The 16,696-nt window shown below is 68.8% G+C and overlaps 1 protein-coding gene across 7 annotated transcripts in view; it reads right to left on the reverse strand.

Moving 5' to 3' along the window:
• Nucleotides 1-16,696, reverse strand: part of RXRA (retinoid X receptor alpha) — a 91,999-nt gene that overhangs the window by 68,400 nt on the left and 6,903 nt on the right. Inside the window, exon 1 of one of the 7 annotated variants that reach the window (XM_042247975.2) lies at nucleotides 14,846-15,100. The exons of 3 other annotated variants lie outside the window; for them this stretch is intronic. The gene's annotated coding sequence lies outside the window, so the exon portion shown is untranslated. Of the gene's footprint in view, nucleotides 1-10,662; nucleotides 11,749-14,250; nucleotides 14,359-14,479; nucleotides 14,607-14,845; nucleotides 15,101-16,696 lie in introns of those variants that run through there. 3 more of the 7 variants (XM_042247972.2, XM_042247976.2, XM_042247980.2) reach the window with 3 other exon arrangements.

Genomic DNA, 16,696 nt, shown 5'->3' on the forward strand with positions numbered 1-16,696 from the left:
GGGAGCCGCCCCGAGCCGGCCCCTCCCTCAGCCCTTCGGACGACCCCATGACACCCACACCCTGACTCTGCCTTGCCAGGTAGCCACCACTGAGCCAGGCAGGAGCCGCCGATACGGCCAGGGCGCGCGGCGCCCAGCGCCCGCCGGCAGCCGAGGATCAGCACCGGCCCCGCCAAAGGAAAACACGGAGGCCCGGCAGAGGGAGGCTGGAGGCTGGGTGGTCCAGACGCGCCGCCCCACACTGTCGGCTCCTGGCGGGTGGCCGCCTCTGCCTGCCAGTGGGCGGGTGCAGTGGGGAGGAGCCGGGCAGCGCTGCCCAGCACCGGGCCTCCATCTGCGGGCCTGGAGGGGACCCCTGCTGCCGCCCTGGGGCCCAAGACACACCCACGGGCGCCGATGCAGCCCCACAGACCCGCGGGTCCCAGCGAGCGACTACCTGGCTGGACCCCCCAGCCCAGCCCCTGCCCACCCGGAATGGCACTGTCCACCCACGTCCAGGCTCCTCGACGGCCCGGGAGGCCTGGGGGCTCAACGATCCCGGCTCACCAGCACCCAGCATACGCCTGGCCAGGCCCAAGCCCAGAGCCGTCCCCGCCGCACCCAAGCCCCTCACGTCACTCACAGGACCCTCGGGACCGCCGGGGCTCCCCCCGGCCCCAAGTCAGACCTGACCTCAGCCCCCAGGCGTGCCCATCCTGACCCACAAACACACGGAGCCGGAGTCTGCACCCCCCAGCCCCACACAGAGACCAGAGTCTGCACCCCCTCCGCCTCACACACAGACCAGGACGACCCCACCAGCACATGCCAGACACAACCCCACCAACACTCCCCACCAATACACAACACACACACACACACCCCACCAACAAGTGCCAGACACACACACCCACAACACACACCAGACACACATACACACCCACCAACACACGCCAGACACACACACACCCACCAACACTCCCCACCAGCACACGCCAGACACACACCCCTCAGCAACATATACCAGACACACACCCACCAGCATATACCAGACACACACCCTCCCACCAGCACACACCAAACACATACCCCCTCATCAACACACACCAGACACATACCCCACCAACACACACCAGACACACCCCCACCAACACTCCCCACCAACACACACCAAACACACATCCCCCTCACCAACACCCATCAGACACACACACCCCCTCCAACACACGCCAGACACACACACACACCAACACACACCAAACACACACACGCCATCACCAACACAGGCCAGATGCCCCTGCCCGGCCAGCACCACAGCCCCCATGAATCTCAGGCCCCCCGGGACACCCACCCTGACAAATCCCGCTGGGCACCGGTCACCCCTCATTCAGATGGTTAAAAACTCATTCACGGCAGCAGATCGGTTATTACATCTCGGCCTTAATTAAAGAGGGCCGCAGAGCGGCATTCTAAACAGCAATGTCGCTTTCTAATTGACAAGGCTCCGTTATCCAGAGAAAGACTCAAACGGGCCTGAAACGGTGCCAACGCCCCTCCCCCACCCTCCCGGGTGGGGCACGATGGTTCCACTTCAATTTTTAATCCACTGATGAAATATTCACAGGCCAGGGAGGCGATCACGTTTCCCAGGGCGTCGGATCCCTGCCCTGCCGGGGGCTCCCGCGCTGGGAGGGCACCGGGTTTGGGGTGACACAGTCAGGTCAGGGCTGGGGCTGGACACCTGCCCGCGCACATTCAGCTCTGTCCCATCGCCAGGCCACGCGCGCCTCCCTGCCCAGCGCCCTGCCCCGGGCCCACAGACCCCAACAAGGGGTGAGCCCCCGGAGGGGAGCAAGGGACCCAAGGCCTCCAGCAGCTTCCCCAGCCTCCTGCTCCCGGCCCTGCCTTGTCTGGACCTCCACGGCCGGCCCGCCCCCAGGAGAGTCAGCACTGTCCCCAGAGCCATCGCTTCCTAAGGGGACCACAGAGAGCGGCCTCCACCGCCAGCACTGCCCACGAGCTGGCAGGCGGGCCTCACGGCGCAGACGCTCCTCCCGACCGCTGCGTCAGCTGCTCCCGCTTCACAGGCGGGGACGCTGAGGCGGGAGGCCCGGCCGGCCCTCGCAGGGCATCTGCCCACCTTGACCCGGGAGCAGGGAAAGGCCAGCTGAGAACACAGATGAGGACAGAGGGGACCCGGGACCCTCAGCCCCCCTGCAACGCAGCCCCAGGTGCTGTGGGGCGGGCGAGGAGCCTGGCCCACCTCCCTCCCGCCTGCCTCCCAACCCAGGAGGAAAACATCCGGGGTGAGCCGCTGCCCGGGGTGGGAGGGACAGTCAATGAGGCCCCCACGCAGCCGCCCAGGCGTCCACATGGCGACCCCAGTTGCAGGTCTGGGAGCGTCCATCGGCCGCGTGCCCACTGGGCCTCCAAGGACGAAGACCCCGCATGGAAACTGCTGGCCTCGGAGGAGCAGAAGCCCACAGCAGGCGCCCCCAGGGGGCCCAGGCCACCCACCAGCCGCCAGGGGCCTCTGCTCCACCCAGATGCGAGAGCGTGACAGACAGCCGCCTCCACAGATGAGGGGCCTGAGGCTCAGAGGGGCCAGGGGCCAGGGCCAGGGCGGGCAGGTGGGGCAGGCCGGGGTGTCTGACCCCAGCGGTGTGTCTGACCCTCCACCCCAGGGCGGGCAGGTGGGGCAGGCCAGGGTCTCTAACCCCAACAGCGTGTCTGACTCTCCACCCAGCAAGCGCCCGCCCCCGAGGCTCCCAGCGGCCCATGCTCTCCACCCCCCATCCACCACCCCACCCCCGCCGTAGCGGACAGCGTCCACACATCCTGCCGTGCGAGCTGACGCTGACCAGCTGCCCAGCCAGCCGGACAGGTCGTTTAATCACAGCCCGCAATCAGCACGGCCTCTCCTGGTATTGCTGGGCAGGCACGCCTGCCCAGCCATCTGGACACCCACCCCTCCTGACCCCGGGCCTGAGCACACCCTGGGCAGAGGCGTGTGCCCGGGGAGGGTGGCGGGGTCCCGCAGGGCAAGAGGGGAAAGTGTTCCCAGCAGGATGCTGGCGTGAGTCCCCACCTGACCCACCGAGCCAGCCTCAGCGCCCTCCTCCCCAGAGTCCCCGGAAGGCCGCGACTCCTTGTCTGCTGGTTCCTCCTCCACCAGGCGTGCACCCGCCGCGAGCCCAGCGAGCCCTCCCCCAGGCAGGGTCACCCCCTGCCCAGAGCCGCCCTGCCCAGGTGTGCAGGCACAGAGCGTCGGCGGGGGGGCGGCCCCAGGCCCAGACCCCTCTCCTGGGAGAGCCTCCACGCGGGCTCTCCGGGGCCGGAGCAGGCCTCAGGGGACCCTACCCCCACCGTGAGCCCAGGCCCGACACGAACCCACTCGTCAGCGGCCCCTCACGCGGCCCTGCCCACACCGCTCGGGACAGAACTGGGTCTCGGCCGACACGCCGGCCCCTGCCCAGAGACGCTCTGCCCGCTGGCCAAAACGGCGGCTCCCAGGGACACTGGCGGAGCCGGAGTCTGGGGTGAAGTCGGGCTGAGGTCCCTGAGGTCAGGGTCAGCCGGCGTTTCGGGGCCACTCTCGGGATTCCGCTCTCCCACCCAGGTCCCAGCTGCCCCCCAGCCCGGCCGTCAAGCGTCCAGGCCGAGCGGGACGCCTCCGAGGGATGGACCCCGGGACAGGGCAGGGGTGCAGACATGCAGAAGTGCCCCCCTCTCAGGAAGGCAGGCCCACAGCCAAGACGGGGCTAGCCAGCAGTGCCGGGCTCCCCCAGCCCTTGACCCACTGACCTGCAGCGGGGGCCCTCGGGCGCCCTGTGCTCAGCGAGCACCCCCGCCCCCCAGCCAATGCCGCACCCCCCGCATGGGCCAAGGCCGCGCCGACGCCCCGCCGCCTGCCCCCACCCTCGAGCCCTGGGGTCGTGCTGACCAGACGCCACCCTGAGGACACACCAGGCTCTGACACAGGCCCCAGGTTCCCAGGTCCTCCTGCCTCCATGAGACCCCGCGCAGCCCAACCAACCACCCGCAGCTCCAGCTTCCCCCCACCACAACCCCACAAACAGCACCACCTCTGAGATGCAAACCTCAAGGCACCCCAATTCCCAGAGTGCACCCTGATTCCCAGCGCCCCTAGTCCTGGCCTGTGGGATGTGGCTCTAATCACAGCCCAGCCCCACCGTGCCCCTACCCCTAAGGCCACCACCCCTCAGGGGCGCAGGCCCCCACTCTGACCCTGGGCCCGGCCTCTGCAGCTCCAGGGCTTCCCATGGCTGCCCCCCGCCCACCGCACTGCCATCAACCCGGGCCCCCGCGCCGACACACACCCCGGGGGCCGGCCTCGCCCCCACCCTGGGGCCCCTGGACGGGCTGCCCCGAGCCCCCCACAGAGCCTCCTGGCCGCCCGTCTCGTCCGACAGCGCGTCTCCAGCATCACCCCACGTACCCAGGACGCGACCATCGTCACCGCAGGCCCCGCGCTCCTCTGGACGTGGGGGTGGGGTGGTCAGAGGGGAGCCCAGCTCCGAGCCGACCCCCCGGGGGCCCCGCGTTCGGTGGACACCCCGACACCATGAGGGCTGCCCCCCGCCCCCCAGCGCCCGTCCATCGGGGCAGAGGCACCAGGCTCCGTGCCAGGGGCACAGACTAAGGCAGGCCGGCCACCCCAAGCCCACAGTTCACCTCGGTCAACACCACGGCCGGCCGGGCGTCCTCCGCCCAGCGATTTACATTTTTATCAAATTACACGGGAAAATTAGAAACATTATCATTTCCCTCAGCCCTTAACTCTCTCCTCCCCGCAACAGCACAGTCCATCCCAGGGGGACACCCCAGCCCCACCCTAGCTCCGCCTGCCCGTCCCTCCCAGTGCCCGCCCAGGTGCCCCCCAGCCGGCAGGGGTCCCCCCCAGCACAGGGCCTCCCCCACGGCCAAGGTGCTCCCGCAGGGCCCCGGTTCCGGCCAGTGCAGCCAAGGGGCAGCCTCCCCTGCCCCCTGGCACTGCGTTGGGCACAGCACCTCCCCCAGGCCTGGTCCTCCCGTCCTGTGACCCGGGGTCCCGGCCAGGCCAGCTGTTACCACCCCCCGCCCCGTGCCCACGTGGGAGGCCCCCAGAGCTCCCAGCACCCCAGCTCTGCAAGGCCGCCCAGGAAGGACGCGGGGGGAGGTGGAAGGCGGCTCCCAGAAGCCCCCGCCCTCAGCCAGGGTCCTCCTGCACTCCCTGTGTGAAGACCTGCAGGGGTGCGGGGCACAGCCCCTGGGACCTCCCCCAGACGCAGAACTCAGGCCCCAGTCGGGGGTCGGGACAGGGCCCCTCCAGCGAACCACGTGCGGACGCAGAGCCTCAGAAAAAAGGGCAGACTCGAGGGAGGCAGAGGGTGACGGTGGGGGCAGCCAGGGCCGCGGCGACCGCCCGGGGTCTGCGGGGGCGACCCCCACGTGGGGTGGGGAGGGGCCGTCGGGGAGGGAGGTTTCAGGGCAGGCACAGCACGTGCTCGAACGTTCCAGCAGCAGGAAGCAGAGCGGGAAGGCTGGTCCCGCGGGAGCACGGACGCGTGCCAGGCCTGGGGCTGCCGCTTTGCCCCCAGGACCACGGCGCGGCAGGGAAGGGGCTGCAGAAAGGCAGGGAGGCCCGGCCCAGCGTGCTGGGCTGCAAGCAGGCGTCAGCCCCGCGACCCACGTCCACCTGACGCCACCCCCTGCCCCCCACAGGGTTCCTACAGGGCAGGCGGGGGGAAGGCACACCAGATGCACGAGGCAAGGGCCGTGGGTGTGGAGGGGCCCTCCCAGGGGGGCTCATCTGGGGGCTTCCGTAGGAGGGGTGTCCAGGCACCGCCTGCAGAGCAGGTGCAGCAGCGCCGTGGCCGGCCCGCCGCTGCGCCAGGAGGCGACCCAGATCTAGTCACGAACGATCGGGCTAGGGGTGAGCCTCCAACGCCTCTCCACTCCCGACCGTGCACAGAGGCGGCAGCGGAGCGGGAGCAGAGGGGAGCACGCCCCGCGATTAACGTCAGCTTCAGCTGTTCCCGCCCGCCCCCCTCCCTGGGGGCAGAGCCCCTCCCAGCTGATGCTTCTCCAACACCTTAAGGGGCCAAGCAGGCGGCTGCTGGCGGCACCGTCGGAGGGGGGACACCGGGGCTGCTATCAGACTCTGGATTAAGACCTCCAGGGAGGGCCGGGCCCAGAACGCAATGTCGGACCCAAGCCTGTGGCCGCGGCCCCTGCTGCTGGAGGCCACTGAGGCCAGGACTGTCAATCCCAGGAGCCAGCCCACCCAAAGGGCCAAGTCCATTCTGGCCCCAGGGCTGGACAGGAAGGGCCCCGAGCCCACCAGGCGCTCCCACCGCTGCTGCCCAGGGGACACGAAGCCTCCATCTATAGACCTGGCTCCTTCCCTGGGCACACGCTCAGGTCGCGCCAATGTCGGCTCTGAGACACCCCAGGGGGAGTGGCTGTGCCCCCCGACAGGCAAGGAGACGCTGCCCAAGGCCCTGAGCCTGGGCACTCACGATGGCCCCTGGGGCCACCCACTCCCGTCTTCCAGGCAGAGGGGCCCCCAAACACCACCGGGCAAAGGGCCCTCCTGTTCAAGCAGCCGAAGCAACAGCTCTGTGAACACTAGACCCCAGCCCTCCACTCGGCCCAGGGCCCCGGGAGGTGGCCCCGACCCCACACTCCCCGTCTGACCGTCGGCCAGCACTGATGCTGGGCGGGGGGGTCCGAGGCCACACCCGCCACTCCTTCCAGGGGATGAGACTCTGACACCGTGACAGTGAGGGGAGGGGACCTAACCCAGGGGGGCTTCCTGGAGGAGGACACACCCCTGCCGACGCCTGATGGAGCGGGAAGGTGGGCAGGACCCGGAGGACAGGGCAGGCATGGCTCCTGAGGACCAAGGGACATGGGGCGGGGGGCGGGAGGGTCACAGGAGAGCACGGCCAGGCGGCAGCAAGAGCCACCTCCTGCGGGCACTGGGGAGCCACAGAGGGTGGTGCCCAGGGGAAGGGCAGTGCAGCCGGGCGGGAAGGGGGCCCAGCGCGCGGCCCCAGGGCCCAGACCCGACTCCAGCCCCACCCCACCCTCCTGCTGGGAACCCAGACAGGAACCCGGGGCTCGACTTCCCACCTTCACAAAAGAAATCTGGGCCATGGGTGCCCCAGGCTGGGTTTTTCGGTCGAGAAATCCGGTCTCCCCCCACCAACCCAACCCTGTGGCTGCTGAGTCAGGAGCCCAGGGCGGGGAACAGGGGGGCCAAATCACAGCCCCTTCCAGCAGCAGCGTGGGCAGGAAGCGAGATTGCTGAAGCCCGGCCCGGCCCACGGGACCAGTGCCCCCGCCACGGGACCACAGCATCCTCTCTGCCCGTCAGCACAGGAAGGGACCCACTTGGGGCTGGGGACACCAAGGCCTGGGGCAGGACAGGCCAGGCGCGTGCGTGCTCAGCCAGATCCCCTCCTGGGGCACAGAGCAGGTGCGGGCTCGGGCCGGGGGACATTTCTGAGGTGGAGGGGCACGGGAATCAGGCTGCTGGGACGAAGAGCTGGGGGAGGGCAGGGCAGGCCCACCCGGCAGCGGGAACAGCGAGAGCGAAGGCTCAGAGCTGCAAACGCACGGCACACACAGCCAGCAGGGACCCCGCGGGGCTCGGCTCTGCGGGGGGCTCAGATCTGCGGGGGCACCTGCAGGCCTGACCACCTGCCCAGCCCTCTGGCCACGGGCCCGTGAGTGTCACGGGCAGGAGTACAGAAGGGCGAGAGGGCGCCAGGGACGTCACATCTGCTGACCGAGCCCCCGCCCCCCCCACCCGCGTTTGGGGAGGAAATGCTCTTTCCCACAGTTTCGAAAGATCCTCTTTGCTTGAAGGAAGAGAGGCACCCAGAATCACACCATTCCATGGCCTGGGGCCGTGCTCGCTGGGGTGGGGGTGGGGGGGGCGCGGCAGGTCCCCAGAGCCCAGCCACCAGAGAGCCGCCCGCCAGAACACACGCCCCTGCCCAGGCCGCGAGGGGGCGAGGCCAGTGAGGACAGGACGAGGCGCTTAGCGCCATCCCCCCCACGTCCGCATCAGGCGGCACCCGGCAAGGGGGCTCCCTTTCTGGTCCTGGGGGATTCCTGGGCCCCAGAAGGGTCTGCAACCGCCCCTTCCAGGGAAACTCGGGGCCAATTCCCACATCTCCCCCTACAGCCCGGCCTGCCGCTGGGTGCCGCGGGTGCTGCAGGGCAGGCCTCCACAGGCCCCCAGGCACCACAGGGAGGACTCCTCTCCCCAACCTGCAGACAAGGACTCCGAGCGCCAGAGCGGCCCCCAGAACTGAAGGTTCACCCCCACGACCACCCTGGAAGTGTCGCCACCCCCCTCCACAGAGGACAAAGCCCAGGCTCAGACAGACACACTGCCCCAGGTCACTCAGCAGCAAAGGGCCGAGTGGGCACCCAGAAGAGGCTCAGGAGGGCTGCCCCCCGCTGGGCCACCCAGCCCGCACGTGGCTTCCCCAGGCTCCGGGGAGGAGTCCCTCCTCCCAGCAATGACAAGGCAGCCCCGCCAGCCAGACACCCTCTGCCCACGGCGCCCCTGCAGGGCGGGTTGCATAGAAATCTCGCCATCTCCAAGGAGGAGGTGTCCCCCACCCGCCTCAGCCACAGGATTCAGTGTTCTGGCCTCTGACGAAGGGACTCCCCAAGGTCTCGGCAGCCACATGCCAGCAGCAGCGGGCACCTCCTGGACGGGGCCAGCCACATCCCTCGGCCCGGAAGGAAGCCCACCTCGTACAGGGCAGCAGCCACCACAGAGGCCAGCTGAGCCAGCCAGCACACAGTGGGCCGGAACGAGGCCCGGCCAGTTCCTCCCTGGGGACCTTCCACAGGCCCGTGGGTCAGAGTCCCATACCCACCAGGTGGGTCTGAGTCTGGGCACTGCTGCCCAAGCCCACCCAGGAAGCCCACCCAGCACCTACGCAGTGGCAGAGGGTCTCGGGCACGAGCGGGCTCAGCAGGAGTGAACCCAGGCTCAACCAGCTGCTTGGCACCTGCGTTACTGCCAACAGATGGAGCGGCGGGCATGGAGAGGGGCCCCCTGGGCACAGAGCAGGATGGGGCTAGGCCCGAGTGTTCTCCGTCCATCCCTCTCACAGCCCTTCCTGACCACACCGCCCTGCGTCCTCAGGCGCCCACAGTACACTGGGGTCTCGTCCAGACTTGCTGGTCCATCTCTGACGTGGACACTGGAGGGCTGGAGAGATGGATGTGCCTCTGTGTCCTCGTCCTGGCCAGCGGCTCCCCAACGGCAGGGCCACACAGGCCTTCCGTTCTGACCCCACGGGCCCCTGCTAGTCCCACAGCGAGCCTGGATAAACCCTGCCACTGTGGCCTGTCCCGCTCTGCCCTCCACATGGAAGGCCTGGGGCAGACAGCAAGACGCAGGGTGCCCAGCCCGGGCACCTCGGTCTCCTGGTGTGCAGAGTGCTCGGGACTGGTGGCCCCACACCCGCACCCCGAGAGGCCTCAAGGGTCGTCCGAGCCCGCCCGCACCCGCAGACGGGGGGTACAGCAGGCTGGGCACAGGCCGGGGGCTGGACGGCGACCAGCTCTCCACCTGAGCCCCAGGCCCACCCAGGCCCGACCCGGGAGGCCAGGACCCACCACCAAATGCCAGATGCCAGCGCAAGACCCAGCTGCACCCACGCAGGCGGGCGTGGACCCCTCGCCCCAGGCCGGGTGGTGAGCCCCCAACCCGGGGTTCCCACGTCCCCACACCCATCGCAGAAAACCTCGGCCAGCCAGACCCTCCAACATCGCCCAAGCCACCCCGCAGCAGGCTGCTCCCTCAGTGAGTCGGGCCTGGGCCCAGCAGATGCGGTCTGCAGGAAGCCAAGTCCAGGCCTGCCCTCAGCACACCCTGCCCAGCCAGGTCCAAGGCAGACACACTGTTCACCTGCGTGTCCCCAGCCCACTCCGCCCAGCAGACGCGCCCACGCTGATCACCCTTCCTCCTCCGTCACGGCCACCCCCAACCTCAACTTCCAGCAGAGAACCAGGGCAGGGCGTCAAGACACGGGCTCGTGAGCCGGGGGGCACACCCACAGCCACCACCCACTGCCCACGACGGGCCCCCAGGGGTGGGAAGAGGCCACCTCACAGGACGACCTGGGGAGAAACGAGCTCCCCGCCACCAGGCGCGTGCAAACCACGCAGCTGAACCAGGGCCTCGCACACACGCACTCGGCTTCCCCGAAGCCCCAGGACTGCACCAGGAAGCCGGGTGGAGACTGGAGGGCGGGGTCCGATCTAACCCAGAGCTGCTAAAAAGAGCCAACGGGGAAGTAAAAATAGGAAATAAAAATAAAATTGCTCCAGCCAGCCCTGGCTGTTTGTGTAGGAAACACGGCATCTCCCGACCGGCAGGGCTGGCTCCATGATGCGCCCCTCCCGGACGGGGAGCGTCTCCCCCACCCGGCCTCCAGCCCCCCAGGAGGCCAGCTCTGCACCCTGCACAGGAAAGGTCCGAGAGGGGTCCCGAGAGCCAGGTTCAGATCTCAGCACTGCCGCTGACCAGCCAGGTGACCCTGGGCGAGGGGCTGAGGCCCTGTGGGCCTCGGACGCAGATCCCCACCCCGCCCACGGCTCCGGCCCACCGTCTCCCTCTGCTGGGACTCCCCGGCCCGGGACCCTCACCACCAGCAGAGCGCTCCGTCCAAGGCGGGCAGGCAGGACACGAGGGAACCAGAGCACCATGAGGAGCGGGCCTGGCTCTCTGAGCGGCTCAGACCCGTGTCCTCGAGTGCACGACGCTTCCTTGTCTTCCACACCCCCCTCCGTGCGGCGCCTGCAGCGCTGGCGTCAGGCTCATTCGCACTAAAGTGTGCGTGACTGGCTTCCAGGCCGGCCCGTGCTCCGGTGCAGGATCGCTCGGAAGAGAAGACAGCCCAGCTGGAGGGCACGAGATGGGGGCTGGGGCTCCCTCATCTCACCACCCCCCAGCTCTGGCAGGGGACCCTCCACCACCCACCTCGTCCAGGGAGGCCCTCCCGTGCTGGGTCGGTGCTTGTCGACCGTCTGAGCCTGCCCAGGGTGCCCGCTGAAAGGGCGGGTGAGCGGAGCTGACCAGGAGTGTGGTCGCCACAGTGCAGGCCCAGGGAAGCGGGACAGGGGCCGCGGAGGAGCCCCCGCCCACTGCAGGCCTTTCCAGAGCATCCTCGTCCCTCTTGGGTCCCTTCCGCCCCACCCCTGCGTCTAACCTTCATCTGACCCCTTCCCCAGGCCTGGAACCAGAGGGAGCTCCAGGGGGCTGGCCGGGGCCACTGGGGGTGACATTGGCGGTCTGACCCAGGACCCACGGCCCCAGACCCCCTCCGCACAGCCTCGCGGTCTTCCTCCTGCATACACCTGCCCACAGACCCCCGTCCCCAAGTCCTCCCCGTCGGGGCCTCCTCGCCCCGAAGCCCTCAGGAGAAACCCCAGTATCCTGCACAGCGCGCTTGTCCCTCGGGCCCCCTGCCCCTTGGACCAGCCGGGTCTTGCCGCACACACCCCGGGCACTGCCCACGCCTGCCGCTCAGCCCGGCTCCCAGCCCTGCAGGCCGCAAGGACTGTGGGTGCATCTCCAGGCCGGACGTGCCCGTGTGGGCTCACGCGGCCCACTCAGGCACACAGAAGTTAACACGTGCGCTCTGGCCCCGGAACCCGGCCACAGGGGTGACCTGACCCCGTCTCTGCGCCCCCACGGGGTCCTGGCTCCAAGTCCCCAAGGAGGGTCTGGGCAGGATGGGGATCCTTGAGGACAGGGGGCCCCAAACACACGCCACTCGCAGTCCTGGCCTTTCTGTCCAGCAGCCTCTGGCTCACAGACCCCCGAGCCAGCCGGAGCACGCAAGGCAGGGGTCCTGTGAGTGGGAACAGAGGATGACAGGGCAGACCCTGGGGCCCCCGGCCTCTAGGTCCTGAGGGCCAAGTCCAAGGGACGCACGGCCAGCAGGGACCCACCCAGCACGGGCATGTGAGCCGAGGGCCCTCAGGCTCCGAGCAGGGTGTCCAGATGGCTGGGACGCGACGGCAGCGGCAGCAGGGAGGGGCGCACCGTGCACGCGCGCGTGTGCTGGGCCTGCACCAGGAGGGGCCGAGGGTCAGCGGGGGAGGGAGGCCCAGGCAGGCCACCTCCAGAGCCCCAGAGGGTCTCCCTGTGAGGCCCACTCACTCCCCCAAGGCCACGATCTGCCTGCCCCCTGTCCGGGCCCAGGGGCTGGGCTGCCGGCCCCCTGTCCTGGGGCTCCCTGGCTGCCCCCGCGATAATGACCCGTAGCTGATCAGCGCCTTCCAGGACCAGCGTGGCCACGAGAGCCGTTCCATCCCTGTCAGCCGGCTGCAAGAGCGCTCGGCTGCCCGAAGGGGAGACGCAGGGACTGTCCAGAAGCAGGCAGCTCGCAGCAATGAGCTGCGGGCAGGGCGACAGGGAGACACACACGGAAGCCGGCCTGCCTCCCAAGGACCACAGCCAGCGAGGGCCTGGGAGGTGTGACCTTGCCCCGTGACCCTGGGACTGCGGGCGGGAAGGGTGCCAGCCGGGGTCAGAGGGGCGGCACCTGGACTGGGGGCCGGCCAATCAAGAACCAGAACTGCCCGCAGTCCTGCAGCCAGACCGCACCTGGGCAGAGGAGGCCCGCGCCCCGAGCTAGCCACAGAGCCGGGAGGAAGTCTGCAGGCACCGAGCGCCCCGTGGGAGCCCGGCTCAGGCTGGGGGCCGTGCCTGCACACCTGCCCACCCTTCCAGCCCGCGAGGGAGGCCCAGCGAGGCCTCGGACGCTCTCGGACACCCCGGGCTCTGCGGTGCGCTTGGCCTGCGGCATCTGCCGTCCCCTTGGGCGCCCATCTGCACCGGTGGCCCATGGCGCGAGCTCCGACCCGCCCAGCTGCCTGGGTCCAGGCGGCAGCGGCCAGGTGCCAGGCTGCTTCCACACCGAAGTCCTGATGCCCCAAACCCGCCCCTGCTATGATCTCCACACTGGGCACAGCCCCAGGCGCTCCTACGCTCGGGGCCAAATCCCCGGACCGCTTCTCCCTAGGCCACCAGGCCCCCTGCCCTGCCCACCGGCCCCTCCTCACACACAAGCCAGACGCCACCCTCCCTGGCCCAGGACCCTCCAACGGCTCCACCTCCTGGGACAAAAGTTCCAGAGGCTTCTCCGGGCTCTCTGATTCCATCTCTACCCTTCCCCCTCGCTGGTTCAGCTCCAGCCACACAGGAGATGCACGAAGCCCTGGGGGGAGGCCTCAGGCACGTTAGTTAGAGCCAGCACGCACGGGTGGGGATGCGGAAGCCGGCTTCTCCCAGGCAAACTCCTACGCATCCCTCACGCCCCAACCTAGAGATCCCAACCCAGGGACACCAGGGCAAACCGGTGACGCTTCTCCTGTGCCTCCTCTGCCCCCTGCGGTCCTCCCACACCCCACTCACGCCATCCCCTCCCTGACAGCAGAGGCAGGCATGACCACGCCTGTCCACCACGAGCGACCTCTCCTTCCAGGGTTTATCAGCCCCACTTTACGGAGAAGGCCCAGGCGGGGTTGAAGACTCTGGTCTCCGGTGACACAGATGGTGCTGGGGTCCACCCAGCCCCTCGGACCCCGAGCACCTCTCACCAGCCCGGGGACTGGGCTCACACAGCCCTGCCACACCCGCGACCAGCAGGAGTCAAGCGTCTGCACACAAAGCCAGACACACGGAGGGACGGACAAACGGCGGCAGGCAGGAGCGAGGCTAGTTTTGAACCTCTCGCCCCCCAGCCAGGTTTCAACAAGACAGCCTCAGCTGCAGAGGAAGGAACGAGGTCTCAACAGGGCATCGCCTGGGGCTGAGGGCCCCCCACACTGCATCCGGGCACTGGGTCCAAGGGAAACCCGGGTTCTGTCCAGCAACAGGAGGCGGCGGCCTCTGCAGCACTCGGAGCGGACGTGGGGGACAGGAACACACACCGCCTGGCCCTGGCCTCAGGCTCCCTCAGCGGCTGCTCCATGCCCAGGAATCGGCCCCGGGGTAGACAGACACACACAGCAGGACTCCCCTCCCATGGGAGTCGGGACGGACCCCCAGAGGGCGCATTCAGTGACGAGGACTCTGAGTCTCAAGTGGAGGGAGCAGGCAGATGGGTTTTCAGAAAACACTAACTCGGCCCACACTGTCCGAGGCCGCAGCAGCGCCTGCCGCTCTGCCTTTAGCAGCAAACAAGGCCTCCAGCCAAGCCCACCAAGGTCTCGGGGTCCCCCCACCTCGGGGACAAGAGCCCGCCCGACTGGCAGTGTCGGCCAAGGGTCCCGGCGGGGAGCAGCGCTTCCACCTCCAACGCGGCCCAACATCCTTCCTTCCATTTCACGAATGAGGAAGCCGAGATAAACAGGGAGGAAGCAACACGCTCCAAGTCACAAAGTTCACGCGGCAGGGCTGGGGCGGGCAGGCCAGGGAGCTCTGAGCAGCCCCCTGGCCGTCGCTGGCACCCACCTTGTGTCCAGGCAGACGGACAAGGGAAGCGGGGAGGCCCTGGCTCCCCTCCCGACGTCCGAGACCCTCCAGCTGGACCCTGGAAGGTCGTGGCCCACCCAGCGTCCCTCTGAGCCCAGAGTGGCCTGGCGCTCGGTGTCCAAGGCCCCCACCTCCTGCCTTCCCACCACCCCCCCCCCCACCGACCTTGATCCTGGGCAGAGAGTCAGGGAGCAGGGGTGGGGCAGGGGCGGCTCTGCCACCTCCCGTGGACTCTGGCCCCAATCAGAGCTGTTTTTCCTCAATCGAGGTGAGGAGGGGGTAAGTGAGAAGCCGTCAGGCAGACCAGCGCTCCCGCAGGAGGCTCCACGGCGGGGGCAGGCTAACCTTGGCGATGGACCAGGGATGGGGGGGCAGACAGGCAACAGAGGAAAGGACCCCCAGCTGCTCCACGCGGAGGGGGCCCAGGTCCGGCCGCCCCCTTCCCCAGGAGCCGGAGCTGGTGTAAGCGCACGAGGAGGGCCAGCGTGGCCACGTTCCAGACCAGCACGTCCCAGGCCCAGGCAGCAGAGGGGACGTCAGGTCAGCAGGAACAGGCCCAGAGGGGCTGCCTGCCTCCAGGTGCCGGCCAGGCCCACTCCCGGCCTCCCCTCCTCCCAAGGTTAATTATTCCTAGAGCAGCTGACCACACCCCCATGCTCACCTGGCGCCTCACCAACAGACGGGCCACCCAGCCAGAGGCCCGGCTGTGCCGCTGGATCCTTCTGAAACCTGCCGGGGTGGTCCTGACCCATCACCCACCCAGCAAACTCTAGCTCATCCCTTAAAGCCTAACAGCATCACCTCCTCTTGGCAGCCTCCCTGACTTCCCCAGGCAGTGAGAGGTGAGGCAACTGAGACCCGGAAAGGTGACTGGCCAGCCCAGGGACACACAGCCTCCCCGCTCAGAGCTGACACTTGCTCTCCCTGACCAGCTCCGAACACGAGAAAGCCAGAAAGCAGAGTGAGCAGCGCTGAGTGCAGGTGAAGGGGGTGAGGGTCACAGGATCCTGAGCAGAGGCCTGAGGGCTGCGCCGGGGCGACGGGGGGCCCCACGGAGAACCCCAGGGGACAGGGCACGAACTGGCCTCGGGGGTGGCAGGCACGACAGCACCCGCAGGCCCCGCCCAACCTCCATCTGCAACGCTCAAGACTCCCCCTCACGCTGCTCACCCCAAACAGCCTCACCAGAACACCCCAGGTGAGGACCAGACCTGGGCAGCTGGGCCCACCAGGACCGACCGTCCGGCCAACCCTCACCCGACTTCCCAGCTCCCACAGCCCCGGGCCTGCCCACTCAGCAGGGAGAGGACAGGGGGCCATTTCCTGAGGAGCGGTCCCCAGCTCAGGGGAAGGAGGTCAAGGGCGAGAGGCCGACACTTCCAGCAGGCAGAGGGCCCCAGGGAAACCACGGTAGGGGAGATGGGATCTGCCCGGACACGCAGCGAGCTGGCCAGAGAGCAAACTGGACTGTCCACCCGGCCTGGGCCGCAGCCCTGCGGGACACGAGCTCTCCTGTCCCGTGCAGGTGGGTGGGGGCGGCTACAGTGGGGCTCAGGGGACCCCCAAGAGCTCAACCAGGCATCTCCAGAAAGCGACAGCCTCTGCTGAGGGCACCCCAAAGCTGCTCCAGACAAAGCTGGGGCATGGGGGTACACGGCAGGCATGTCTCCAAGAAGGAGGCCCACCACCGCTCGGATCCCAGCATTGACCCTCTGGGCCCTCATCAGCCAGGACACCTTGGGCACAACCCTCAAGCTCCCCAAGTCTGAAAGCCCCATCCCCAAAACGTGGACCACGGGGCCTGTCCACTTGAGGGGGACGGTTCAGCCAGGTCACCACCATCCACCACTGCCCGGTGCCCCCAACACCCGACCTGGCCTCTCAGGGCCAAACAGCCAGCAAGGTGGGTGCTCTGGACCAGAGGCCGAGATTCTCCAGAGAGCGGGGCCCAGGCTGGCCCACCAGCCCCTGGACAAGGCCCCGGGCGCACCCTCCATGGTGCAGGGTGAGCTGCCGTGACCGCAGCTGCTGGTGACCTCCATCCCACTCCTCAACCCCCCGCGTGTTCCTGGACGGCGCAGGGCCGTGCGTGCTCCCCGGCTGGCCCTCCGCTGTTTCTCCAAGGCAACGCTGTCACCCCACATCCAAGCCCAGCACCCCGTCCCAGCGCCCACCGCCCCACATCCTGCACACAGA

The sequence above is a fragment of the Ovis aries genome, chromosome 3 (genome assembly GCF_016772045.2).
Source record: "Ovis aries strain OAR_USU_Benz2616 breed Rambouillet chromosome 3, ARS-UI_Ramb_v3.0, whole genome shotgun sequence".
NCBI classification, from domain to species: Eukaryota; Metazoa; Chordata; class Mammalia; order Artiodactyla; family Bovidae; genus Ovis; species Ovis aries.